Raw genomic sequence first — 26725 nt, forward strand, 5'->3', positions numbered from 1 at the left:
CAAGCCCGGGAGGGGGCAGGTGGGGCAGCTCGCCGGAGGAGACATGCTTTCACGGCGGCCGCCAAGGCAGCGGCGGCGGCGGCGGCGGCGGCGACTGGAGACTGAAGGGGAGGAGGTTTGGGGCGGGGAGGGAGCGCGGGGGAGAGGGAGGGAGGGACGGAGCGGCGGCGGGGAGGTGGGGCCGGCGGGCGGGCGGCTGCAGCTGCCGCCGGCGTCTCGGGGGCTCCAGGCTGCGGGGCGGACGCAGCGCCTAGCGATCCACCGCGGAGCCGCGCGAGGCCGCCCGAGCCCGAGCCCGAGCCCCAGCCCCAGCCCCGAGCCCCGAGCGAGCGCTGCCGCCGCCTCTCGCCAGCCGGTCCCCGGACGCGCCGCCGCCGCCACCGCCGGGAAGGCAGCCTGTGCCGAGCAAGTTGCGAGTGCGCTTCTCCTCCCGGGGAAAGTTTCCCCCGCGGCCGCCGACGGGAGTTGGCGCGGGATCCGGCCACTGCCGCTGGAAGGTAGGGGTTCCGCACCTCAGTGCCCTCCGTGCGCCCCGCCGCCGCGCTCCCGGGGACTTGGGGACCCAAGCGCGCTTCCCCCCTCCCCCCGGGCGACTGTTGGGCACGGTGGGGGTGGGGGTGGAATGGGGGGATCCCAGGATGGTCCTGGGGAAGCCCAGGAACCAAGTTCTACTTCGGCTAGGCTGGGGAAGGGGCGGGGGAGACGTGCTCGCCCCCATCCGAATCCGCCGAGGGCCAGAGGCTTCCCCCGGGACAGGTGCAGCGCTGCTCGGCGCTCTGGGCGGGTGATTGGGGGTGGGGGGGGGCAGCAGAATGGTGGGGGTGGCAGGTGTGGTTACAAGTCGGGGTCTTGGCGAGGGCTGCGTCCTGAGGGAGGGGGTGCGCGCCATGCCGCTCTGTAGGGGGGCAGGTAGTGACTAGGGATTAGGAGCGAGGATCCGGGCCGTGAGGATTGCCGGGCCCAGCAGGGCCACTGAGGGCTGGTCGCCTTCGGAGTCCCTGGAAGCGGGGCGGGGCGGGGGCGCCACGCTTTCCTTCGGGGCCCCCTTTATTCCGTACTCGGTGTGTGCGGTTTGGGGAAGCGGCGACTCCACTGGGTGCTCGTTGGATCCGAGGCTCGAGCACGTCCAGATTTAGGGGGCGCAGCGGGAGTCCGCTTGGAGGGTTGGAGGGCACGGGTGGCTTCGCGCCGGCTTTGAGTCCCGGCTGGATTGAGGTGAGTTCGCTCCCGCGAGGGGGCGCCCTTCCCTGGCCGTTTCACCCACAGGAAGGCGAGTTCTGGTTCCTGCGAGACAAATGCACCGAAATCCAGGACCGACAACCGCAGACCAACCCCCAACACACGAGGGGCCAGCCCTGAGGAGCACCCCACCCCAGCCAGAACGGGGCAGAGGGTCGGAGTGTGAGGCTGGGATGCCCCCAGTTATAACTGCGCTGTGTGTTGGAAAGCTTGGCTGTCAGGAGCTGGTTTTTCTTCGGGGAGCTGGCAGGATGTATGGGTGAATAAAAAATTCACCCCCAGAAAAACAAAAAGGAGGGGAATTTTACATTAACAGCGAATTGGTGTGGAGTAAGTGTATGGGAGCATTAACTTTCTGAGGTTTCTTTGGAGTCTGAAACCCAAACCGCTGAATGCACCCTTTTTGTAAAAGTTGTACCTTTGTTCCCTGGATCTGGCCAGATCCCTTTCTGGTGTGGGTGGGTTGAGGGTCTTGGGGTGAATCCCCTCTCTGGGCACAAATAAACTGGGAGGCACAGGGTGGGGTTGATGGGGGCCCTTAAAAACTTTAGCAGTCCAGTTTCAAGTGGTAAATTTCTTAGTCAACAAGAGCCCCTCCTCTTGGGGTCTGGAGTCTACAGGCCACATTCATGTGGTCATTTCACAATTATTGGTGGAAACCTGCCACGTGTCCCCTTGTGGGACCTCAGGGCCCCTGTGTGTTGAGTCTGTGGGTCTGTGCCAAGGCCTCAGGGAGCCAGACGGCTGCTGGCAACTATGAAGAGCATCATCTCTGTCATGTGTGGGCTGTTCGACATTGGAGGGACCCTGAAGGCACTGTGGCCTCATCTTTCTCTCTCATTCCCTCCCTCTTCCCTGCACCCCAAGTGAGTACAAATGAGCAAATCAAAGAACGTGCAGTGGCCTCATAGCGGCTGGCGGAAGTTTTCATCTTTCTCATGGATGCCAATGTGAGCTCATTGGGCAGCCCCCCTCCCCCCTCTCATGTCCCCAGAGTCCCCTGCAAAGGTGATGGAAAAGGGTAGTCCCTGAAAGAGAGTTGAGGTTCTTGCTTTCAGTGTAGCAAATGTTTTTGTTGGATGCTCTCAAATTGCTCGAGGACAAAGTTGCTGTAAAGAAAGATCAGCATGGTTTTTATTTTGAATAGAAGAGGACAGACGAGTAGGGAGGAGACAGAGGAAAGGGTGGAGAAGCCCGCTGCTGTCTCTGTATTTGTCTTCAAGACATTCCATGGGGCCAGAAAACAAAAGGAGTTGTTTTGTATTTTTGTTTTGTTTTGTTTTGTTTTGTTTTTAATGACTCTAGTTTTTCTGTGGAGGGAAGCCTGCCTGGAACAGCCCTGCCCTTGGACACTGGGAGTGAGCAAGGGGCCCCCAGAGGGCTGGCGGCTCTGCGTTCTACCCCTGCTCCCTGCCCCCCACTCACACCCAACCTGCCCCGAAGATGGGAGGGAATTGAGACCCCCTGGGACTGCTGACATCCCTGTTTGGATGTGGAGTATCATGTGTGGACTCAGACTGCTTCCAGGCAAACTCCAAGATCTCTGATTCAGCAAAATTTCAGGTCTTGGGCACTGTTGTCTCCTGGTCGTCCGGTCCCCACATCCATTCAAATGGCAGACCCTTGGTGTATCTTTACCCAGCCCGAGGCTGAAATGGCGGTATATCAGTGAAAGTTCCAGGCCACTTTCTAGAAGCATCAGTTCATCTGGAGTTGGAGTTAGGACACCTTGGGCTGATCCAGGAAGTACCCCCTCCTCCTTTAAAAACTGCCCTGTCAGCCTGGAAACAGCTCCCTGAATTAGTGAGTTTTTAATGGTCTGGGGCCGGGGTGGCGGTGGAGGAGGCTTGAAACTTAAAGTCAGGAGAGTCTAACGTTTTAGGGCGCTAAGCAGCCCTGCTCTGCCTTCTGTCCAGTGGGGGGCGCCGCTCCCGGCCGTCTTGCCCCGCTCCACCACGACACGGCAAAGTGAACCAGGTGCCTGTCCTCCATCAGACTGCGGTTTGGGGACGGAGAGGGTGATGTTGGTGATCAGTTCCTGCTGGGATCCCCATTTCTGTCCACAAGCTTGCATGTTACCTTTCTCTGGAGGCCTGTGCAGCTTTTACTCCCTCATCTTTCCTGGGAAGAGCAAAGAGTGGGGGCTGGACTGCCCCTCTTAGGGACCCCTCTTTCCAGAGGGCGGCTCTTCTGGTCTATTTCATCAGCCATTGAGAAGGAAAATCAGGAACATTTGTTCATGCTCAGCTGGGACACAGCAAAGGGAGGGGGCCTTGGAAACCAGCACTTTAGTCCCCCAGAGCAGATGATAGGTTGATGGGGTATTTTTGCAATCTGATGCTGTTAAGTAACCCGCCAGCCTGGGCTCCTCCTGCTGCATGGGCTGCCACCTTGGACCCGCATCAGTGCTCTGACTGGGGGGTGGGGTTGTGTGCAGATAATGTAACACTCATTAAAAAGAGAGGGAGAGGGAGATGGGTCCCAGTGTTTGCAGCTGGCAAAGCAGTTCTTTCATCTCAGCACTTGTTATCTTAAGGTCCAGCCCTTGCCCCTTGTTTGTACCCAAAACTGCTGCTTTAATTAGTAACTGAACAACTTGGAGATGAGCAACAGCATGTTCACTAGTCCTATGCGTGTGTGTACGTACTGATTGGCAACAGGATGGAGTGGAAAGGTCACTGGACCAGCTGGACCAGGAGTAAGGAGACTTGTGTTCTAGCCCCAATTCTGTTATGCATGGAGCTGTGGGACCTCGAGTGATTCACCGCCCCTCTCTGAGCCTCAGTTTCCCTATTTCTCTAGACGCAGCATTGTGAGGCGGTTAGGCTGCCTGGGTTTGAATGTCGGCTTCCTTCTACTTATTTGCTGTGTGACCTTAGGCCATTCAACCTCTGGTGCCTCAGTTTCCTGATCTGTGAAATGGGACTAATTGTACTGTATCAGAGTGCTGTGAAATGTCAGCGAGATAAAACATGGGAAACACTTAGCACGGTGCCCAGCAGGTAGTAAATGCTCAACAAATATTCAGTCATCATTGTCATTATTATTATTATTACTAATACTCTTATTGTGAAATGGGAGGGAGGGATCAACGTTGATCCTTTCCAGCTCTGATATTTTTGGGCACAGTGTGTGTGTGCATGTGTGTGTGTGTGTGTGTGTGTGTGTGTGTGTGTGTCTGCTTTTGAGATGGAAGACAAGGGTGAATAAAACAAATTGCTTTTCTTTCTTTTTTATTTTCTTCCTTTCCCTGCCTCACTGAGGGACTCCAGAGTTAAAATCTTGTGAGTATTCTCATGATAGCCCCATCCTTGTGGCAGGAAGCCCAATGTGACGTCACTGAACATATCCTGGTTACTGGCACTTGAGGGATGATATTTCATCAGCTAGTATATGCCCATCCTTTCCCTTCCATCCTTTGTTTCCCACCCTTAACTATAGTACGAAGACCATATGTGCAGATAATGAGTTTAAGCTGATAAACAACTCCCAGATTCACCCAAATAAAAGGCCATCCTCCTAGAAGACACTTTCGACTTTAAAATAAATAATCTGGCTCCTCTGCTGCATTGCACTATGTCTGGCTGGCCCCGCTTCTCTCTCTGTGTTCTGCCCCTCGGTCTTTTGCAGGGATGTGAGCTGGGCCAGGTCTGCTGTCCGGGCTATGTCAGCCATCCTGGCGGGGCAGCCTCTGGCTGCACCTCGGCCTCATCTCCCTCCAGCAAAGGCTGTTCTCTGAGCCATCCCAGTGATGATCTTCACTATGGCAGACATTTGGGGAGTGCTCACCATGGGCCAGGAGCTAGACAATGCTTCATCTCACCTCTACCCTCAAAGTTGGTTCAGATATTGTCCCCATTTTACAGATTAGAAAGTAGGGCTCAGAAAAATCAAGGGAGCAAGTGGTAGGACTGGAATTTGATCCTAGGTTGATCTGATTCTCCCTTCTGTGCTCGAAACCACTCTGTGATGTTTCCTCTCCTATCGAAACCTCCTGTGAGCTCCAAAGCCCCAGGAAAGATTTCCCTGAGATGCGATCAGGCCCCCTCCTCCCTGCTTTTGCTCTTTTTCCAGGCTCAGAGTGCTTTGTGAGATTCTCTTTTCTCATCCTGCACTGATTACTCAGCCATCCTGGGGACACTGAGGGGTAGGAGTTTTTTGGGACAAGGTTGCTTACAGGAAGGGGATGATCTTATTCAGCAACAAAAGGTTGTAATTGAAAGAGGATGTGTGTTGGAGTCACAGATGTGAACCTGCATCTTGTTTCTGCCATTTACTGGCTATGTGGCCTTGGTTTCCTTATTTGTGAAAAGCAGAATAATAGCAACAATAACAGTGTTAAACTAAGTAACACCAGCAGCCACAGCAGATGACCCCAGACTCTCAGTGGGTTTAATTCTTACTCATGTTACTTGTCTAACGTGGATCTCTGCTGTACACAGTTACTCAGGGACGCAGGCGGATGGTGACTCCACCATGTTCGTAGCTGCACTTCCAGGATGATGTGGCATCCATGGTTACCGCAGAAGACGAAGAGAGCAATGGCAAAGGAAAAGGCACACTAACGCTCCACTGTGTCCCCTGGAGGTGACACACATCACTTCAGCTCCAGTCCATTGGTCAGAACTGTCACCTGGCCCGAAACCAGCTGCAAGGGAGGCTGGGTATTTACTGAGCAGTAACTCCCTGCATTTATATTTCCTGGATAGAGTACTTTGAGGATTAATTGAGATGATGCATTTAAAGCTTCTAGTATAGACCTGGCACATAGTCCTTAAAACACGGACGCTTCCTTTCCTTAATGATCCCTGACGTGCATTGCTCTTTAGAGATTACAGACCATGTACATGGACATGATCTCTGGACAGATCATATAGTGCCCGTAATACACTGGAGGGGGAGTGGCTCGGAGAGGCCAAGGGGCTGGCCAGTAAGCACACAGCAAGGGCACTAAGCCAGACCCTTGACCTTCACCCCAGAGCTCCCATGGCCTCCTTTGCCTTACTGAAGTTTACTGCTCTTAGAACTTCTTCCAGGACCCTCCAACACCTACTTCTGCTCCTATCTCCTCCTCCCATACCCTAATGGGGAAGAGCTTCTGTATTCATCTTCTGTGTGTGCATGGGGCAGGGGGAGAAGGGCCAAGGGGATAGAAGGCTGGAGGGAGGCTGCAGGAACTATCTGAAAGCTGAGGGAGTAGTGTAGGGGCATGAGAAGCCTTAGTTTTAAATATTCATAGTGAAAGCCATAGGAATTTCGGCCCCATATACGCTACTTTGGGAACTGCTGTGCATTCAAGCTTTGGGGTGTCCCCCAAATGACACAGAAGGTTACCTATGCTTCCTGTCCCATCTATGCAGTCTCCTGCTGGCCCCTTTCGCTCCTTGTGGGGTTGGGCAGGTAAAGAGAGGGGGCCTGACGAGGGTTTCTAGCCCTGTTTTTCTGAGAACAGTAAGGTGGTCAGACCTAGCTTCGAATCCTGACACCTCTACTTAGCACTTGTTTATCTCTCTGAGCCTCAGTTTTTTCCTCTGCAAAATGGGAAGAATGTAGAAAGCTATAAAGCTGATCAAGTGCCTGGCACCTAGTAGGTATCAATATGTGTACACATCGCTCCTCGCCCAGCTGAGTAAGAAACGAGAGATGCCTTTGGCAAAGGGCCAGCACCCCGAGGAGAGGCTCCAAGTGCCCCCCCTCCCGCCCCCGCACACATGCCTGTCGCTCCCATCTCTTGGATGGAGAGGCTCTGGGCTCCCATCCTGGGTGGCCTGGGGCTGGGCTCTCTAGTTCATAAGAGTTGAACTACTACGGCTTCCATTTGAAATGGGAGAAGAATTTGGAGCCCCAGCCCTTGGATTTAGGCCCGTCTTTTCACGTCTAATTACCACTGTGGGCGCGGGGCCTGAGGGTGCTGCCGAGAGGAACCCCCCTCCCGTGTCGCTGCCTCTCCGGCTGGGACAGATTGCAGCACTCTCGCTGGCCAAGCGTGCCTCAGCCTCCTGGGGGGCAGCCCGCCGCCACCTGGTGCCTGACATTTAGGGCTCTCTTCAGCAGGACCAGCCCAGGGTACTCATCTTGTCTGAGTTTTTAGCCCCCAGGGGAATGAGGTGCTTCTCCAGCCAAAATACAAGCACCCCTAGAATAATGGGGATTTACTGTCCCCTGCAAAAGACCTCACAGGAATAACTGGCGGGCTGGACACCAGGGTGGAGGGCTCTTTGAGAGAGTTTGGCTCCCCAAGACGGGATTCGGAGGTGGCCCGTGGCCCCCTGGCATAGTGGATGCTTGTTCCTGGGGGCACTGAGAGAGTGGCCTCCCACTGTAGCTGCACCAGGATGCTCCCGGCTTCTTTGAAAAGTGCTGGCGGGAGGCAGGCCGGTGAGGCTGTGAGTCAGGCACGTGGGGTCCCTAAAACACATCTCATTCACTCCTGCTCCCAGACCTCAGCTTCTGCAGTCCCTCCCCCCGAAACACTGGGGCAGAGCTGTGGACCAGCTCAAGAGCGCGATGAAGTGATGTATTGGTTTCCTAGGGCTGCAGTAACAGGTACCATAAACTGAGGGCTTCTAACCACAGACATTCATCCTCGCACAGTTCTGGAGGCTAAAAGTCCAAAATCAGGTGTCAGCAGGGCTCTAGGGGAGGGTTCTTCCTTCCTTGCTTCTGGTGGCTATTGGCAATCCTTGGTGTTCCTTGACTTGTGAGCACATCACTCCAGCCTCTTCCTCTGTCATCACACGGTGTTCTCCCTGTGTCTGTCTTTCCTCTTCTTATGAGGACACCAGTCATATTGGATTAGAGCCTAATGACCTCATCTGAACTTGATGACATCTGCAAAGACCCTGTTTTCAAATAAGGTCGCATTCATACATACCAGGGGTTAGGATACGTGGGGCACACCATTCAATCCATAACAGGTGGGTACTGTTATCGCTCCATTTAACAACCAAGAAAACCAACCCAAGAGGCTAAGTATTGTAATTTGCCCAAGGTCACACAACTATACAACTAGTAAGTAACAAGTAAATTAATCTCTGTACATTTCAGTTTTCTTGTCAATAAAGTGGGGATTTATACCCACCTCGTGGCCTAGTTGTAAGCATCAAAAGAGTAAGTGTCTGCATCAAACACACTTTGTCCACTGCTAACATTTGTCAGATGCTGTTTTCCATATTTGTTCCCTCCCAACAGGTCTGGAAGGGTGCTGGGCGTTAGTGTGGGCTTAAGAAACATGGGTGCATGTGAATTATAACCAATTGCAGATAGGATGTTTTCTAGAAGTAATGATTTGAAAGGACTGCGTGAAAGGCACCATTTACATTTTTCTCAACTTGTCTTTCTGGAGTTGCCTGCCGTCTCCATCTCCTCTCAGGCTGAAAATATCTGGTCCAGATGAATTGTTCTTGCTCTTTATCCTGGGTTCACCTTTAGCACCGGAAGTCACTGTGATGTCGGCAAGTTGGGTTCCTCTTCCCTGGCACGTCGTCTGGACTTCTCATCAAGAGAAGGGGGCCTAGGAGGAAATAGCCAAGGCTCCCAGCTCTGGCGCCCATCTCACAGGGGCCCAGGAGGGTTTGGAGGCTCAGCTGTGGAGGCCGAGGGTTCAGATACACCACCTCACCCCCATGCATTGAAAGCATAAGAGGCAACACGCCATCGGGGTTAGGAGTTCTGAACATAAGGGCCTGGGTTCAAGTCCCAGTTCCCCCACAGTCCATGGCCTCTGTTTGGCCTTTGACAAGATACTTAACTCCTCTGTACCACCGTTTTATTTATTTATTTATATTTTAAAAAAATATTTATTTATTTATTTGGCTGTGTCGCATCTTGGTTGCAGCATGCGGGATCTTCGTTGTGGCATGCAGGGTCTTTTCGTTGCAGCCCGGGGACTTAGTTGCCCTGCGGCATGTGGGATTTTAGTTCCCCGACCAGCGATTGAACCCGTGTCTGCTGCATTGGAAGGTGGATTCTTAACCACTGGACCAGCAGGGAAGTCCCTGTACGACTATTTCACTTCATAAGGTTTTTTTTTTTTTAATTGAGGTGTAATTGACATAAAACATTATATTAGTTTCAGGTGTACAACATAATTATCCAATATTTGTATATTTTGCGAAATGATCACCCTCATAAGGTTTTATGAAGATAACATAAGGTCAAAATGCATAAATGTATCTTTTAGGATTGAATGTGGCACTTTAAAAGTATTCAATGAATGTTGGAATTATTCTAATTATTTTATTTATGATCTGTTTCCCTCAATGGAATGAGGGCAGAGACCTGTCTGTCTCAGTCTCCATGGAGCCTGCAGTGTGTAGCTCAGTGCCTGGGATTGAATAGATGTTCGTAGACGTTCATACATGCAGAATGAATGAGTGAGGGAATGAATGATGAATTCTTAGTCATAGCTTCTTAGGGATCGCACCCTTCCTTGCTATGCACCAAGGCCTCTACCCGTAACCCCCCTTAGGTGGGGGCACTGCAGACAGCATGGAGACAAACCCAGTGGGGAGCCAGGGGTGCCAGGACAAACTCATGAAAGGCACTTACATCTGGGGGCGGGGGCAGCGAAGGCCTCCCCATGGAAGTAAGCACAAGTTAAAGCCTGGAGGATGAGGAGGAGATGGGGAAGGGCGGCCTGGAAAGTTGTGGTCACCAGGAAACAGGCTGTGTGGCGGCTCCCTGGGGAAAGCCACGTTTGCAGTATCAGGTGTCCCTGCGACTTAGGGGGGAGCAGATGGCCTCAACCAGCAGAGATGCCCGCCCACACTCTGACACATGGAAGGCCAGTCCTCCTCCGGTATTACAACCTAACAGGTGTACCTCACTCGAGGCGGCCGGATCTATGAAAATGCCAGCTGGATCAGAGGATCCTCATCCAATTTACAGACAGATTAACGCTGAGTCCCGTTCCTCCCTACTGCCTTAAAAATAAAATTCAGTTTACTGAAGTTCGACTTACACATTTTGTTAGGGAAAACATCTGTTGTGTAATGTGATTGTGCTGGCCGCCTCGCTCTCCCTCTCAGAAGCCCTTCAGTAGATTCTCACCTGTGTTCAGAAGGCTTTCTTGCAGCCTCTGCCCCTCCCCCACCCAGGCCTGCTCCAGCCCACCAGCCACCTTGCCCCAACCCAAACAGGTCTGCTCTGCATGCTCTTCCCTCATCCCTGCAATGCTTTCCCTCCCTCTTTACCCAAGTCCTCTTCATCCTTTGGATCCCATCACCTCCTCCAAGAAGCCCTCCTGGACTCCCAAGTGAGCCAAATTTCCCACCTATTGACTCTGATTGCTCCACCATCCCCTCCCTAACAGGAGTTAGTCACGATTGGGCAATTGTTGACTCGTCTGTGTGATTATTTAACTTCCATCTCCCCCACTCTAGCATAACCCCTGGAGGGCAGGGACCCTGTCTGTCTTTGCTCATCCATCCCAGGCACCTGTCAGGTGCTCACAAAATGCCTCCCTCCATTTTTCCCTTTGTAGACCAGTCTTTTTCAGGCTGTCTTGGGTAATGAGCGCAGCTGAGGTACTGATCACTTTCAGTGTGCCAGGCACTTAACGAGTCTAATCTCATCCAATAGAATGGTTTACGGTCCCAGCTCTACCATTCACCAGCTCCGTAGCCTTGGGCAAGTTACTCAACCTCTCTGTTCATCATTTTCTCATCCATAAAATGCGGCTAAAAATAATACCTAATTTATTGGGTTGTTGTGAGGACTAAATAAGTTAATTCTTATCAATTTTATTTTCTCACAGTTTTGGAGGTTAGAAGCTCATGATCAAGGTGTTGGCAGACGTGGTTTCTTCTGAAGTTTCTTCCTGGCTTGCAGAAGGCTGCCTTCTCATTGTTCTCACAGGGTCTTTCCTCTGTGCACGTGTACCTCTGGTGTCCCCTGGGGGTCCAAATCTCTTCTTATAAGGGCATTAGTCAGATTGCCCTAAAAGCCTCATTTTAATTTAATCATCTCTTTAAAGACTCAGGAGGTCTGAACCCCAAGCCCGCTCTCCAGCATTACATGGTCTGTTCCCTGGCTCTGCTCCTCTGTGGGACACCAGGGTCTTCCCTGTTGGAGCCAGTCCATGTCTTAACAGCCAGAGTGGGAGAAAATCAGGATCTGGGGTCTTGGAGGCCTCTCACCTGGCGCTTTGCTCCCCTCCAGTCCTTAATCCCCTGTTCGATGGCAGCTGTCAAACCCCTAAGGGAATTGGGACCTATTGTCCTGCATGTGGGCTGAGAGGGAGGCCAAGGGTATGAGGAGGTGAGAAGGAAGTGGGAGGGTTCTAGGAAGTGAGGGGGATTATCGATTCTGGGATTTTCTCCCTTTCCGTACTTCATTTATTTGATTTTCCGGGAGTTATCACAAGCTCTTTGAAACGAATCACTTTTTACTGGTGAAAGACCTAAGAAAAAAATAATCAGAGTAAACATAGTAAGAGAATACGGAAATAGATCAAAAGCATATTCAATGGAAACTGAGTCTTAAGCCAGTCTCCTCACCGAGAGACAACCAGTGTGAGCAGCCCCTGTCCCTGCTGAGTTGTTCTCCCCGTAAATGACCACAGCTGTGTACATGGTGCCTGCCATTCCTATATACCCTGCGGCGTTCCATCCCTTCGACTCTGCATCTTGCAATTTTTCAATTGTTCTGTCTTAGCATGTACACTTCTGCCTTGGTTCAGTTGGGGGTTTCCAAAAACAGACCCTGAGCATGGATCTGGGTACATAGAGTTTATATATGATGAGGTTGGTTCCAGAGAGGTGAGTGGGCAGGGAAGGGAGGGGAGCCAACGAAAGATGCCCTAATGAGCAGCCTCCCGCTGTGGGCACCTGGGGCCCTGTCCCACTGGGGACCCTCCCAGGGACTGTGTGAAGCACACCTCAGAATCGACCCAGCGAGTGGTCACCGACTTCCGTCTCTCATTGGTTGAGGGTTGCTCCTGGGGACATCAACTTCTGGAAGCTTCCAGGCTGCCTTCAAGCCAAGAGACCGAAGGAGGTGCTTGAGTAGGGGCTACCAGAGTGAGCGGAACTGTCCCCTGAAGCTGTAGGGGGTCTCCAGGGTGGACCATGGGGTAGGGGAGAGGCACAGCTCACGTGTCAGTTACTTACCGCGTCTTCTTGTGTTGGATGCGTAGTATATCCCTGCGGGGACAGCCGTGATGTTTTGCCTGATGCCCTACGGGCGAACTGAATTGCTTTTCTGGAACACACCCCCTTCTTGCCACTCCACCCAGCAGACAATCTGTGGAGACCACCTACTGTGGAGTGGCCAGCTGGGTCAGGGGCCATCTTCTCTCTCCCATAGTTGCTTGGTCCTCTCTGGCCTCTTCCTGCCCCCTGCCCATCCCCACTTGGTCCCCACAGATGTCGTTTTGACCCTTTCATCTCATGGGGTCCAGGAGCCTGGGCTAGGTGGGGTCTCTGAAAGAACCTGGGGCCCTTTGGAGAACACTTGTGAGAGGGAGGCCAGCAGGTCACTACAGAGGGTGGTTTCCACCTTCCTCCAGGGTTGGACGGGGACGTCCGTTGGCAGATCAAAAGGCTTTTTGTTGTTGTTTTATTTTCCTTTCTAGCGGCTTCTTGCTGGGGAAGCAGGCCGCGGAGCCAAGGCGAACAGAGCGAGCTCTGAGGCCACTGCCTGCGGGTTCTGCGAGGCTGAGGAGATGAAGCTTTGGCGCTGCGGAGGGGAGAGCGCTGGGGCCACAGGTGGCGGCTGTCCCCGGGGACCCTTCCCGTCTCTGAGCCCAGAGACCAAATGGGGACAACAGGGGCCGAGCTCAGAGCCTGATGGGCTCAAGGAGGCCTGGGATCTGGGGGAGCAGGGCGGGGTCACCAAGAGAGCTGGACCGCAGACTAGACTCAACCCCTGAGTTGCCGTCCTTACCGTCCGCAGCTGAAGAGATGGGGAGAGCCCTGGACTGGGAGTCCAGAGAGTCAGAACCTGGAGCCGAACCCCGTTTGGGCTCCAACTAGCGCTCGTGTCCGCGGAGGACCGCTGACATCGCGCCCACACACAGGGGGGTGGGGCTGCTTTTCCTCCATGTCCCCTCTGACTCTAGAACCTCCCTTTAGAGTCTGCAGTGGGGGCTACAACCGGAAAGCCTCGAACCCTCTGGAGACAAGCGCTCAGGAAGCCGAGGCGTGGTTGTTCATGGAAGCGGGGGTATTAAGTAAATTAAAAGTGCGAGAGGAAAACCCATCAGCATGATTCTCAATAGCTGGGATGATATGCATAACATTTCCTCCCTTTCATTTGATCATTTTCTCTTCCCAAAAGAGTTAGAAGAAAGAAAATGTCTGATGATTCGCCGCACACTAAGCTCAAATAAATATGCTCTTAAAAAAGTGGTTGCTATGTAATTGAATTCATATAATGGGCAAATTTTCTTTCTAAGTAGCCCTACCACTCACAAAGGTCTATTCAAACCTGCTGGAGAGGTACGTGTGTGTGTTTGTGTGCAAAGAGAAAAAGATCTCACCGATAAGGAATCTTTTTGGCCAAACAATAATAATGATAACAATATATTTAAATAAAGTTGTGTGCATGTCTGCTGGGGAGGAATGTACGGGATTAAAGTTAAATGTTCTTCGAGAAGGAGGAGTTCCGAAGGCAGCTGTAGAGTCTAGGTGGCATTCGAGTAGGGCCGTAAGCAAGTGGGAATTCCGACTTCTGAATCCCGCAGTTCAAATCCTGGCTCTGCCCCTCACAAGCTGCATGACCTTGGCAAGTTTTTTATCCTAATCGAACCTCAGTTTCCTCATCTGGAAGAAAAAGGGACAGCACAAGCGGGATCCACTGGGTCCTGGGCTTGGAATGACCTGCCACGTCGGCCCTCTTTCATTCCCTTTCCTCTCCAGAAGCACAGCAGAATTGTTCCATGTACCCAGCAGACCCATATATATGATCTCATTTGATGCCCCACAGTCTGATCGTGGTGAGATTTTTAATCCCCGTTTTATGGAAGGGAGACCTGAGGTGCTGAGATTATGGAATTCCATAGATCACCCAGTTGGTTGGAGGGATATGGGAAACTGGGAGGGTTTTTCTGAAACATTGCAAGGCCCCACCTTTTCCATTGTAAGGGGATCTTTGCCTGGGAGGCCTGTTGAATGCAGAAAAGGAACTCCTGGTGTTGCTTGGTGTAGGCGTTCATTCATTCTTTCTTTCTTCCATTGTGTGTCCGGACAGCCCTCCGCATCCACAGATTTTGCATTGGTGGATTCAACCAATTGCGGATTGAAAATATTCAAAAATAAAAATTTCAGAAAGTTCCAAAAAAGCAAAACTTGAATTTGCCACACTCCAGCAACTGTTTACATAGCATTTACATTGTAGTAGGTATTATAAGTAATCTAGAGATGCCAAGGATACAGGAGGATGGGTGTAAGTTATATGCAAATACTACACCATTTTTTAAAAATAAATTTATTATTTGTTTATTTATTTTTGGCTGCGTTGGGTCTTCATTGCGGCACGTGGGCTTTCTCTCGTTGCAGCGAGCGGGGGCTACTCTTCGTTGCCGTGTGCGGGCTTCTCATGGCGGTGGCTTCTCTTGTTGCAGAGCATGGGATCTAGGCACGCAGGCTCAGTAGTTGTGGCACACGGGCTCAGTAGTTGTGGCTCGCGGGCTCTAGAGCGCAGGCTCAGTAGTTGTGGCGCACGGGCTTAGTTGCTCCGCGGCACGTGGGATCTTCCCGGACCAGGGCTCGAACCCGTGTCCCCTACATTGGCAGGTGGATTCTTAACCACTGCGCGACCAGGGAAGCCCATACTACGCCATTTTATATGAGGGACTTGAGCATCGGTGGATTTTGCTATCCATGGAGGCCCTGTAACCAGTCTCGAGGGACGACTGTACCAGACTTTTACTGAAGGCTTGAGGTGGAGGGCGGTACATCCAGAGGGTGTGTAACCGTCCAGTCCAGTACTGCACAACAGTCTTTTCTGGTCTTGAAGCCCCTGAGCCATACCCACCAGGAGGAGATCTCTCCTGGGTGCCTGACTCAGGCTGGGCCCTCTCGCTCACTCTTCTCACCTCCCAAGCTTCTCCCAAGTCTCAGGCCCCCTCGGCCCCTCCCTCTGAGGACGCAGAGTTTCTGCTCTCTTGGTCTCACCTGGAGGATCCCCTGCCCCTTATGTGGGTGACTCAGGCTTGGTACTGCTACCACGCAGAGAGTGATGGGGACACAGCCTCTCCAGTACCCACCTCGCCCTCCTTCCCTGCCATACAAAGTTGCCCTTTGCCAGAGATGCTTTCTTACCGGGTCCTGGCGGGGCTCCCCACCCTCACACTCCTGATGCCGCCTGATTCTCTGAGACTGTCTTTGCCTTGGTACCTAGAGGTTCTTGAGAGAACATTGTCCTTAAGAGCCCCGCCATGGGGAGTGGCAGGTCATCTTCCTAGCTCACATCTGTAGTCTTGTCTCTCCTGCCAGTTTACAGGAGGCTGTGAACAGAAGCAGCACTTTTCCCCCCCAACAAGGAATTCAGGAGTTGATGTCGCATGTACGCGTACACATGTGTGCACTTGGGTGGGTTTTGCTGGGCCCTGAACCTGGGCCTTAAGGTGTCACCCAGAGCCTCGTTGGAAATAAGTGTGATGTTGAAGGCAGCAGATGACTGTATCTTTGGGATGAGGAGGAATGGGATTAGGGCAAAGTCCATTCCGGTCAGTTCAGTAGGTAATGGGAAGAGAGCCTTGTGGGGCAGTGGTTAGAGCCCGGGCCTTGGGTCAGGCCATCATGAGTGGATTCTGGCCCTGCCACTTTCTGGCGTGTGTGACCTCGGGCTGGTAAAGCCTTGATACTTCTTTCCATTCCATGTGAAACTAGGTAACAGCAGTGCAGGTTGGTAGGAGGCTGAGTAACCGAGTCGGGCCACCGCCATGAACACGAGTCCCCAGAAGTTTGGAGAGAAGTGTGTGCAGGAATAGGAACTCCACACATCTTGAGTTGCCCTTGGGTCCTTTTTCCCGTCGCGTTAGTCCTGCCCCCTCTGGAAGTAGCCAGAAGTCTCCCAAACACTGCAACCGTTTCTGGTCTTGCCTTCACTTCCTGATGTGGATGTGGACGGGCATGCTGGGTGCCTTCCTCTGCCGCCCCTGGAAGCCCCAAATCTCCATAGAAGGCAAAGACTTGGAGGTGCAGATACAGCTGTTCCTGAGGGAGGAGATGCCGTTGTAACACAATCCGAGGACTCAAGTTTCGGGCACCTTTGGCTAAAAATGACCTTGAAAGTCAAGTCTGCAGATGTTAGGGAACTTTTAGTATTTTTGAGCTTAAGAAAAAAATTCTAGCGTGAGTGAGGGGAGAAGAGCAAGAAGGAGCCCTGTGGCCTGGTTGAGGGAAGAAAATGAGATTGCTTGGTTTTCATTTGCAGCAAAACACACTGTGAGTTTTTCTGCAAATGTTAATAAAAACAGAAAGTGGTAGGACCACAGAGGCCCCCCTGGGCTGCTGCTGGAAGCACCTGCACATTGGAGCCCCTCCCTGGGTTTGTGTGGATTATTGCTTTGGAAAAGGGCAATTTTTAGTGATGTCGGATCACCAATCTCAGCCTCATTAAGGAAAATCTCTTTCTTAGAGCCCAGGGATCAGCGTGAAAATGACTCCTCACCGGCTCTTGGCCGCGGCCTTGTCTCTGAGCTGAGATCCCAGCCTGCAGCCAGCCTGGGCGCTGTCTCCACTGTTTACTGCTTAGCAGGGAGAAGTGAACCAGATGTGATTGGTTTGAGATGAATGAGGTTACCATCGTGTTTCTGGCTTTTCCAGTAGTTCCTAATTGGTTGTGAGAGGCCCCCTGGAGTAGAGTGAAAGAGCCCTGAATTAGAAATGGGGAGATGGTTCAAGTTCCCCTGGGGCAAGGCACTAGCCCTCTCTGGGCTTGTTTGCCACCCATAAAACCTGTAGCCAAAACCCCAAACCAACAAAAACACCCCAGGGCAGACATAAATTATCTTCAAGGCAAGCATCGTAGGGTTGGCGTGGGAATCAGAATCAAATAAGCTAAAGAATGGGGCCAGGCTTGGGTTTGGTCCTTTCTCTGTTTCTTACCCATCCTGGGAATAAGAAGGCTGAACCACTTGAGAAAATGGCAAGGGTTTCCGGGGGCCAACACTGAATAGCAGGCGTGGCAAATACATTTCATCTCAAATGCCAACCCTGATCGACTGGTAGGGCCTGCTGAAGGGTAGATGAGGCTGGGTTATTCGGGCTCAGCAGGAAGGAGTGCCAAGATCAATTACTGATGTCTGTTACAGTTGCAGGAGGGTGGAGTGCTAGCCCACAGGGTAGATTTGGGGAACCCTGGGGTGCTAGGTAGAGCCTAGCCACTGGGAACCTGGGTGCTCTGCCGTCACTGGCTTTGTGCTCTATGGCCTCAGGCAGTGGGTCTTAATTGGGCTACATTTCAAAATAATCATGCCTGGCCGTCCACATTCTCAGGAAGTCTGGTTGGTACTAGTGCAGTGCTGGGCATGTGTATTTTGAAGAGACTGCTCAAGTGATTTCAATGTAATTTCATCCTCGTAGAGCAGGGGTCCCCAATCCCCGGGCCGTGGACCAGTACCGGTCCGTAGCCTGTTAGGAATCGGGCCGCACAGCAGGAGGTGAGCGACGGGCGAGAGAGCAAAGCTTCATCTGCCACTCCCCATCGCTCGCATTACTGCCTGAACCATCCCCCCCACCCCCGCCATCTGTGGAAAAAATTGTCCTCCACGAAACTGGTCCCTGGTGCCAAAAAGGTTGGGGACCGCTGTCATAGAGAAACACCCACTGAAGGACAGCCATTGACAGCTTACTGAGGCCTCATTCACTCAGCAGTTTGGTGGAGGGGATTATGAGAATTTTCCCCACTGTATCATATGAATTTGTGAGGCACCAAGGAAGATGGTCTGGCCAGTGGCTAAAATGAATGAAGCGCACAGGCCAAAGGTGCAACGTGGTGGCCTGAAGGCCAGATCCAAGCTGCAGATGTATTTTGTTTAAGGTGCACAATGTTTAAAACATGAAACTGACCCAACATGAAAATGTTGGGAAATGTAACTAAAACATACACATACCGTATGACCCATCAATTCCACTCTTTCCAACAGAAAAGCGTACATGCGTACATGCTCTCCAAGAGGCATGTGTAAGAATGTGCGTAGCTTCATTCTCTCTGAGGGGCCTGGAAACAACCCAAATGTCTATAAATGGTAGAATGGACATGGGAGTACTACACTGCAGAGAATGAATGAACTGCTGCTGATGGCAATCTGGGGGGAATCTCAGAATCCAGATGTTGAGCAAAAGACAACAGAGGTGAAAGCGAATGATTCTATTTATACAGAATTCTATCTACACAGAATGATTCTATTTATATAAAGCTCAGAGTCGGCGAAGTGAAGCTATGGTGTTAGAAGTCACGATAGTGATTCCGTTTGGGCAGAAGTCGGGGAGGGCCCGGAAGGAAGCATGAGGGGCTTCTGGGTGCTGGTCTCTTCCTTTCCTTATTCGGCTTGGTGGTTTCACAGGTGTGTCCAGTTTGTGACTACTCATGGAGTTGTACATTTCAGACCTATGTACTTTTCTGTATGTATATTTCAAAATTTTAAATTCTGTTAACAAAACAGAAAACAGAAAGAGGATTGTAACCAGTTGAAAAAGAGATGTAGCATAAAACTCTAGATTTCTCCCTTCCTTGACAAATAGGCCCCTACGTGGCAAGAGCAGGCAGGGGGTGAGCAGGGGCTGCCCCCTTGGGAGGGTGCACACCTCTCTCCCCTTCTGTTTCAGGTTGTTTGTTGGGATTTGCCTTTGAAACTTGTAACAAAACGCTGCCCTCTGGGACTCCCAACCTCCGTCAGAGAGAAGGGCTTTGCGGGTGAGTGATGGATGAGGTGGAAGGAGCAACGTCTCCTTGTCAGGCTGCATTCAGTCCTGACTGTGCGTACGTACACTTGCAACTTTGGAGACTTTGGGCGAGTGATTTAGTCCCTCTGAGCCTCGGTTTACTCATTTGTAAAGCAAGGAGAGTAATACCACATCATAGGATTGATTGGGGGTTGGGACTAGTTTACGATGAGAAAATGCACGGTGTACCTGGTGGCCGTGGCTGCTTTGGCAGAGCTACATTTGCCTGCTCCCCACAGCCGGCCCGGTGCTGTCCCCTCACGCCCACTGGGAGCGGAGACTCGGCGGTTACTGAGACGTGGCCGCCTGGACCCAAGTTCCCTTTGCTGAGGTTGAGGTGGGAGACGGGAGACCTGTTTTCTGGGGCCCTGGCAGTGCCCTCCTCTCTGGCCCAATCCTGTGCATCAGGCCCCAGCTTGCATGGAAGGGCAGGGCCTTCCTCTGGCTGGTCAGGGCCAGGCGTCCAGGTGAGGCGATGACCACAGCTCCTTAGTAGCTAATACTAGCCATCATGGCACCAGGCACTCCTGCACAGACGGGCATCTGCTTTGCCCGTGGGGCAGCTGGGAACATTCCGTCTTCACTCCCTGCTTGCTCCTTGGTGCCTTGCTTCTCCATCCTGCTTGCAGCAGCCAGAGTGGCCCTGCCTCAAGGGGACGGTTCTCAGGAACACCTGGCGCCTCCAGGTGACACTTGCTGGTTGCATCTCCGCTGCGCACCAGGCTTCCTGATTCCAGGAATCATTCAGGCAAGGAGGTGTAGGGATCACGTTACTTATCCTCTTCAAGCCTCAGTGGCCTGATCTGGAAAGTGGGCTTTGATCACACCTGCTCATCATGGCTGCTCAAGAATCCTAACTATGATTGTGAACGTTGCTGTCTCCGTTATTATTGGTTGCAAGAAAGCGTCACATGGACCACTGAGGGTCTATTCTGGTGTAAAGGATGTGGTTTGAAATGGCCTCTTTGTCTCAGAACAATCTGTTTTGATTTATTCGGCTGTGGGAATTTGAAAACGGCCCAAATGTTTTTTCTCCTCTTGTTCTCTCTCCAGCACTCGGATTTCCTACCACTCATTCACTCACTCCCGCTCACAGCCCTCTTGCTCACACTTGTTCACACTTATCTGCTCACGGTCCAAGGGCAGGTGGGACGTCAGATGCCCCATAGGTTTTTCCCTCTCCCTCAGAGGCTCATGCTCTCACAACTGCTTACACTCAGAGTTATGAATAGTCATTTTCACACTCAAACTCCCCTCCCGTCTCTCGCTCCCCTTTATCCCCTCCACCCCCCGGCCCCTCCAAGTGCCAGCAGAGCCATGAGGTCAGGAGATCTGGTTCTCACTCTCTTTTATCAAAAGCCTCTATGGCTGTGTGACCTGGGCCAAATCACTCAACCTCTCTGGGCCTTGGTTCCTCCCTCACAACAGAGGCAGGGCTGCCAGTTTTACTTTTAAAGAGATCATCACTTTCTTCTGCAGTGTCTCAGATGGTCTGAGATGAGGCTCTTCCCGCATCTTGATTTCCCTGACTCCGCAAATGAGTGGATCCGATCTCATTAGGCAGACCGTGTGCCAACCTGAAATTACTCTTTAGCCTTTTCCTGATACTGAAGAGACATCATTTTATTTGGAGCTAGAAATTAACATGGGGTCAGGAGAAACTACAAAGTTCAAGAGGATGATTCGTTCTTAACTTTGGAGAGACACAACGTGATAGCATCTCACTGGGTCCCATTCCTTTTCCTCTCAGCGACCCCAGTAGAGGTGACTAGGGAAACAGGGATGGTGATCAGTTTGCTGCTGCTGATGGAGGAGGGGCCGTGGACACCAGGACAAAGACCTTATGTTTCCTGCACCAAGCCCATCAGCAGGATCCACTTTATTTTGTGTGCCTGTCCCCACCCCAGGTTCTGGCCCTAAGAGAGCTAGAATTTATTGAGAATACATGACATATATTGTCCTGCTGAATCCTTGCGACAGCCCTACAGGTTATGTATGAAAATCATTCCTGTTTTGAGGATGGTGAGACAGGAGCCTGGGAGGCTGAGTGTCACGCAGTCGATCAGTGACGCAGCTGGCTCTGTAACTGGGCAGTGATCTGCCCTTGCACTAAGCTTTGACCACCAAAGCATGCTGTCCTACATGGCCCAGTGGTGCCAAGGTGGAGTGGAAAGACATAGGATTTCAAGACGGGAGTCTGAGTTTTAATCCTCTCTACTTACAAACTCATTATGAACCTTGGGTAAGTCCCTTACCCTCTCTGGGCCTCAGTCACTCATTGTAAAATGAAGGAGAAGACCAGCTGATCCCCAAGTCCCCTTCCGGCGTGATACCTTGTGGCTGTCTGGGGCAGTATACGCAGTGATTTCAGGCAGTGATTAAGAGACAGGGTGCTGGGATCAATCTGAAGTGGACAATCTGATCACGTGGATAATCTGTTTAATGTAGATGCTGAGCAGCTCTCCTGCCTTTGCAACGGCAGGATGCCAAGTTAATTATTTAGGATTTAGGTAATTATTTCCACTATTCAACCTCACCTTTCCTGGGACAGTGTGTAAGATGGTCACCTCCTCTTCAAAAAATAAATTCTAAATGTTAATAACTCTGATCTGTGTGACTAATCTAAAGATGTTTAAAAAGGAAATTCATTGACCAGTACTGTCAAGGGTCCTGATACAAGGTGATTGTTTCCCTATTCATAGCAGAGATTAACACCCTGAATTTTGTGAGGTTTCTTTTTTAATACAACAGCTTTATTGATATATATTTTAAATACCATACAATTCAGCCACTTTAAGTATAAAATTCAATGGCTTTTAGTGCACGTGCATAGTTGTGGAACCATCACCACCATAGATTTTAGAACGTTTTCATCACCCTGAAAAGTAACCCTCTATCTGGCAGCAGTTACTCCCCATTTGCCCCATTCCACCACCTGCCCCGGCCCCTGGCAACACTAATCTACTTTCTATCTCTATGGATTTGCCTATTCTGGACATTTTTAATAAATGGAATCATAAAAGAAAAGAGACAGGGTGCTGGGGTTAAATCCGGGCTGAAGAGCTGTGTGTCCATGGGTAGGTTACTCAACTTCTCTGACGTGCAGGTTCTCCGTCTGCAAAACGGAGAGAAGATCAAGGCCTGTTGCATAAAGTTGCCACGAGCGCTGAGAGAGATAAAGTATATGGGACAGTGTAAGTGTTCCTGTGTGTGCCAGCTCTTACTGTGGTTTTATGATCTGTCCTGGCAGACTTTTCTGCTAGGGATGTGGGCTTGCTACCTGACACAGACAGCCCGTCCCAGAGTCGGAGGCCTTCCATCCCCACGTGATATTATGCATGGATCACCATGACGCCTTTGAGTAAAAACCATCTGCCTATCAGAATGCCTGGGAGTTTCTTAACCAAGGTACATTCAAGATGCTCAAGTGAAAAGAAGCTGTGATGACTTAGCCCAGTGGCATTCAACTTACGTGCAGTCACAGACCTCAAAGAAAGTTCACCTCGGAGCCTCCAGAATAACTCAAAAGGGAGCTGCCCTGTTGAAGCAGGCATAGGGGGCTGGTCCCCCCTGCGCCCCTCCCCCTCCATTTGGGTGTCTCCTGAGGAACCCCTGGGAAACCCATACTGAGAATCACAGGCCATTAGGTGATAGAGAATGAAACTGAGACCCCGAAAGGGGCAGTAACTCACCCAGGAATCAGAAGCAGGCACGTCTGCTAGAATCATTTTCATTAGCAGTATCATTTCCCGTTTTTATAAGAGGGCTGTCCTGTGTTTCTTTTGGCCACTGATCCTAATTAATCACCTAGAGATGCGTCTTTCAATATTGACGCTTACTTAGTGACTGACAGTTATTCTGTCTCCTGCCTTCCTCACAGTCATAGGTAGAGGCTGGATGGATATTTATTGTTAAATCAAGGAAAATGAAGCTTTTTATTTGGAATCTTTTGAAACAGTGTTTACCCAAACAATCGTGCCTGACTCTGCAAGCGTATATGACCCCAAAATAAAAATAAATAAATTGCGACCAGAATGAACCCATAGATGGGGTGATGTGTAGGGGCTCTCAAGAGCCCTACTGAGATGAAGCATCTCTCCCCACTCCCCCTTTTGCAGCCCTCCATCCCAATTTGGTTTTCCAGATCACAAGGTACTCCTCCCTCAAAACCTAATTTCCGCACAGATTTAACCAGCAGTGACCTGCCACGTGAAGAGCTTTAGTGAGAATCAATAGGTGTGGGTCTGTGGTGCGGGCTCCACGCCTGCTGCATACAAAACACCCCGGCAGCGAAAGTGAGATTGATGCTGGCAAAACGTCTGGGGCATCATAGCACAGTGGGTCCCCCTGACCATTTTAAAGGCGAGGTGATGGCCCAGAGACGCTTGGTGACTTGCCCAGGGTCACACAGTGATTTAAAGGGAGGGCCCATGTCCTCCAGGTTCCTAGGTCGGGGTCCTTTCCAACACACTGAAACCCCTCTTCGCTGAAGCCAGGCTGCGCTTTGCTTTATGATCTAGGTAATAAACCAGTCGTAGTGCCTGTGTGGGCAAAGAGAGAGCTGGAGTGAACTATTAATTAGAGGCTGGCTTTTAGAGTCCCTGAATGGAGTGTGCTGTCAGAGCAGGGAGAGAGGTGCTCTGAGACATTTGCTGAGCATCCACTGGGGTCCAATGCCAGCCTGATGGGAGGTTCAAGAATGGAGAAGAGCAGGTCCCTGCCTGCAAGTGTGGGAGAGGAGAGACACATGTGAATTCAATTCAAGGCTGGCGAGGCTCGCGCTTGGCTTCCCAGCACACTGTGCTCTGGGAGGGGGTGGGAACACGGTCTTCTCCAAGCCTGACCCTGGCAGCCCGGCAGATGTGTTTATTTCTTCCTTTTCCACTTGGGAGGCAGGCGTCTGGCAGGGCGGTTAAGCAGGCAGCCTGTAGGGCCAGGCTGCCTGGGGTTCAGATCCCAGCTCTTACTGTTGAGATCTGTGATCTGAGGCTAACTACGTGATTCCATTTCCTCATCTGTAGAATGGGGAGAATAACGGTGCCTTTCGCATGGCGTGGTGTGATGGCGAGGCCTTAATGAGGCAGTCCTCTTAAGTGCTTAGAGCCCCACCCACTCTGACAGATGGGATAAGCAAGCAACTGGTATTAACTGTTAGTCTGGGGGATCTTACAGGGGTGTGTGTTTCTTCATTTAAAAAATAATGTTTATCACTTTTTTCTGATTATAAAAGTCACTTGTATACAAACGCCAGCTACCTAAAGATACCCATTGGTAACATTTTGCTGTAGTTTTTTCCACCTTTATCCCTGTGCATTGTGTGTGTGTGTGTGTGTGTGTGTAATTGGGCATGTACTGTCAAAGTATAAGTTTCAAAAAATTATAAATCCTATAGAATCACATGTACATCTAGAATGAACATGGGTCAGAGACTGATTTGACTCGTGAATGAGGAAGCCAACAGGAGATGCTCATTGGTAAAGCTGGAGAATTAGAGAAACAGCGGTTATGTAGGCATGGGAGAAAGAATACTGCAAAAAGATGGCTGGATTGTATACACAAAGGTTAATCCTAACCGTTGGGTTATCTTTTCTACCAGGCCAAAAAAAATCTACAAATTCACCTGTAACCTCCCATGAGTCAAAGTTACATTTCTCTAGAATCCCCTATATAATGACCCCTTGGGTGTGTCTGCTAAACAGTGCTCCAGTATGATGTTGAAAGTTTGGTTATCATTTACCTTAACAGTATCTATATATTCTTTCTGATCATACACTAGAAAACTACACACCTTGCCTTCTACACTTAATATTCCATCACATTCATTTTCAAAAGAAAGTTTTGAGGAAGGACCAGGAGTCCCCCAAGGGTGTGACCAGCTCTTCAACCCAGCTTGATTGAGGTGTCCCCATCCCCTGCCATCTCGAGGTCCCAGGGCAACTGCATTGATCTCAGTTGCCTGCTGCATTTTATTGTGTTCGTCCATTTCCCTCTCTCTCTCTCTCCCCATCTAGACTGAGTTTCTTTTTTTTTTTTTTTAATTTATTTATTTGTTTGTTTTTATTTTTGGCTGTGTTGGGTCTTCATTGCTGCACGTGGGCTTTCTCTAGTTGCGGCGAGCGGGGGCTACTCTTCATTGCAGTGCGCGGGCTTCTCATTGTCGTGGCTTCTCTTGTTGCAGAGCACGGGCTCTAGGCACGCAGACTTCAGTAGTTGTGGCACGTGGGCCCAGTATTTGTGGCTTGCAAGCGCTAGAGCACAGGCTCAGTAGTTGTGGCGCACGGGCTCAGTTGCTCCGTGGCATGTGGGATCTTCCTGGACCAGGGCTCGAACCCATGTCCCTTACATTGGCAGGCTGATTCTTAACCACTGCGCCACCAGGGGAGCCCCTAGACTGAGTTTCTTGAGCTGAACTGTCTTCCTGATCCTTCTCTCTCAAGCACCTAGTATGTGGCACATGGTGATTCTTCCAAGATGCTTGTCGAGTGAACGAACAGGGATGTTGAGAGGCCTGGCCTTTGTCAGTTACAAAAGGCGAACCTTGCTGTTGGAACAAGCAGGGCTCCACTCCGGAACTGGCCGTGTCCTTCTGTTGAGTCAGAGAAGCTCCCAACCCCCGCACAGTGTCATGGCCTTCCACCTCCCCCATCCCTGATTCTGCCGTTTAATTGTGTTTGGAGGGCTCTATACACTTGGTCTAGAAAACCCAGCTGTCTCTTCTCTGTAGGACTCTTAAGACTGAGCTCTCTGAGTTCCTAACTTTCTATCCTAATCAAGGTCTTAAAGGGGTAAAAAGTTCTTGGCCACTTCCAGCTGTGGAGGGAGAGATGTGATGGAAGGATTAATCTCTGTGCTGTGAATTTTAAAGCTCTCTTGTTCCATGTGTTGGGAAAACCTATCAAAATGCTAATAGATCTGCTGTCTTCCCTCCCGCAGACGCTTTTCTGCATTGGAATATATTTACAGGGACTTGAGCAGGGACGAATTACAAGGAGTTGGGGTGCCCTTTGCCCAGATTCCACTGCAGCCCTGTGGGTTATAAAGTCTGAATTAATAGCCCCACGTTGTGGAGGAGAGCTGTGGTTGGCTGTGGGGTTGGCCCTTTAGTGATGAGTTCTCAGCTTTTGGCTTCCTTGCTAGCGGCAGGGCAGCCAGTTTGGAAACATCTCTATTACTGTCGTGTGGCTTTTTAATACTGCTTCTCTCAGAGGCAGAATATCCTCTCACAGGCGCTCCCGTAGGTGTATGACCGACTGCACAGCGGATCCCCGTTGAGTTCAAGGTCTACAGTGTGTTGAGACACATTTTGTACCAAAGTCAGCTTCAGCACTGAGACAGACTTAGCTCTTCTTGAACCCTGTGCTAGAAGTGCTGGATTGTTCTTGAAGCCTTTGAAACACCAGGTATCTTTGTTTGAACAGCCCAATAGCCTGAGAACCTCTCAGATGCATTGTTGGAAGGACAGACACTATGGGGTTAGCCTAATGCAGGCTGGACTCAGGCGAAGTGGCTCCAAGACTTTGGCTGCAGACAAAATCGTTGGTTCTGGTCCTCCCTCTGCCTGGTCCAGCTCTGTCACTGCAGACAAGCTGCTT

General features: G+C 51.0%; 1 protein-coding gene across 1 annotated transcript in view; it reads left to right on the forward strand.

Annotated features, from left to right (window-relative positions):
* Nucleotides 1-224: 224 nt before the first annotated feature.
* Nucleotides 225-26725, forward strand: part of TSPAN18 (tetraspanin 18) — a 182163-nt gene continuing 155662 nt past the window's right edge. Inside the window, exon 1 of the mRNA XM_059931432.1 lies at nucleotides 225-497. The gene's annotated coding sequence lies outside the window, so the exon portion shown is untranslated. The remainder of the gene's footprint in view (nucleotides 498-26725) is intronic.

This window comes from Balaenoptera ricei, chromosome 8 (genome assembly GCF_028023285.1).
Source record: "Balaenoptera ricei isolate mBalRic1 chromosome 8, mBalRic1.hap2, whole genome shotgun sequence".
Classification (NCBI taxonomy): domain Eukaryota; kingdom Metazoa; phylum Chordata; class Mammalia; order Artiodactyla; family Balaenopteridae; genus Balaenoptera; species Balaenoptera ricei.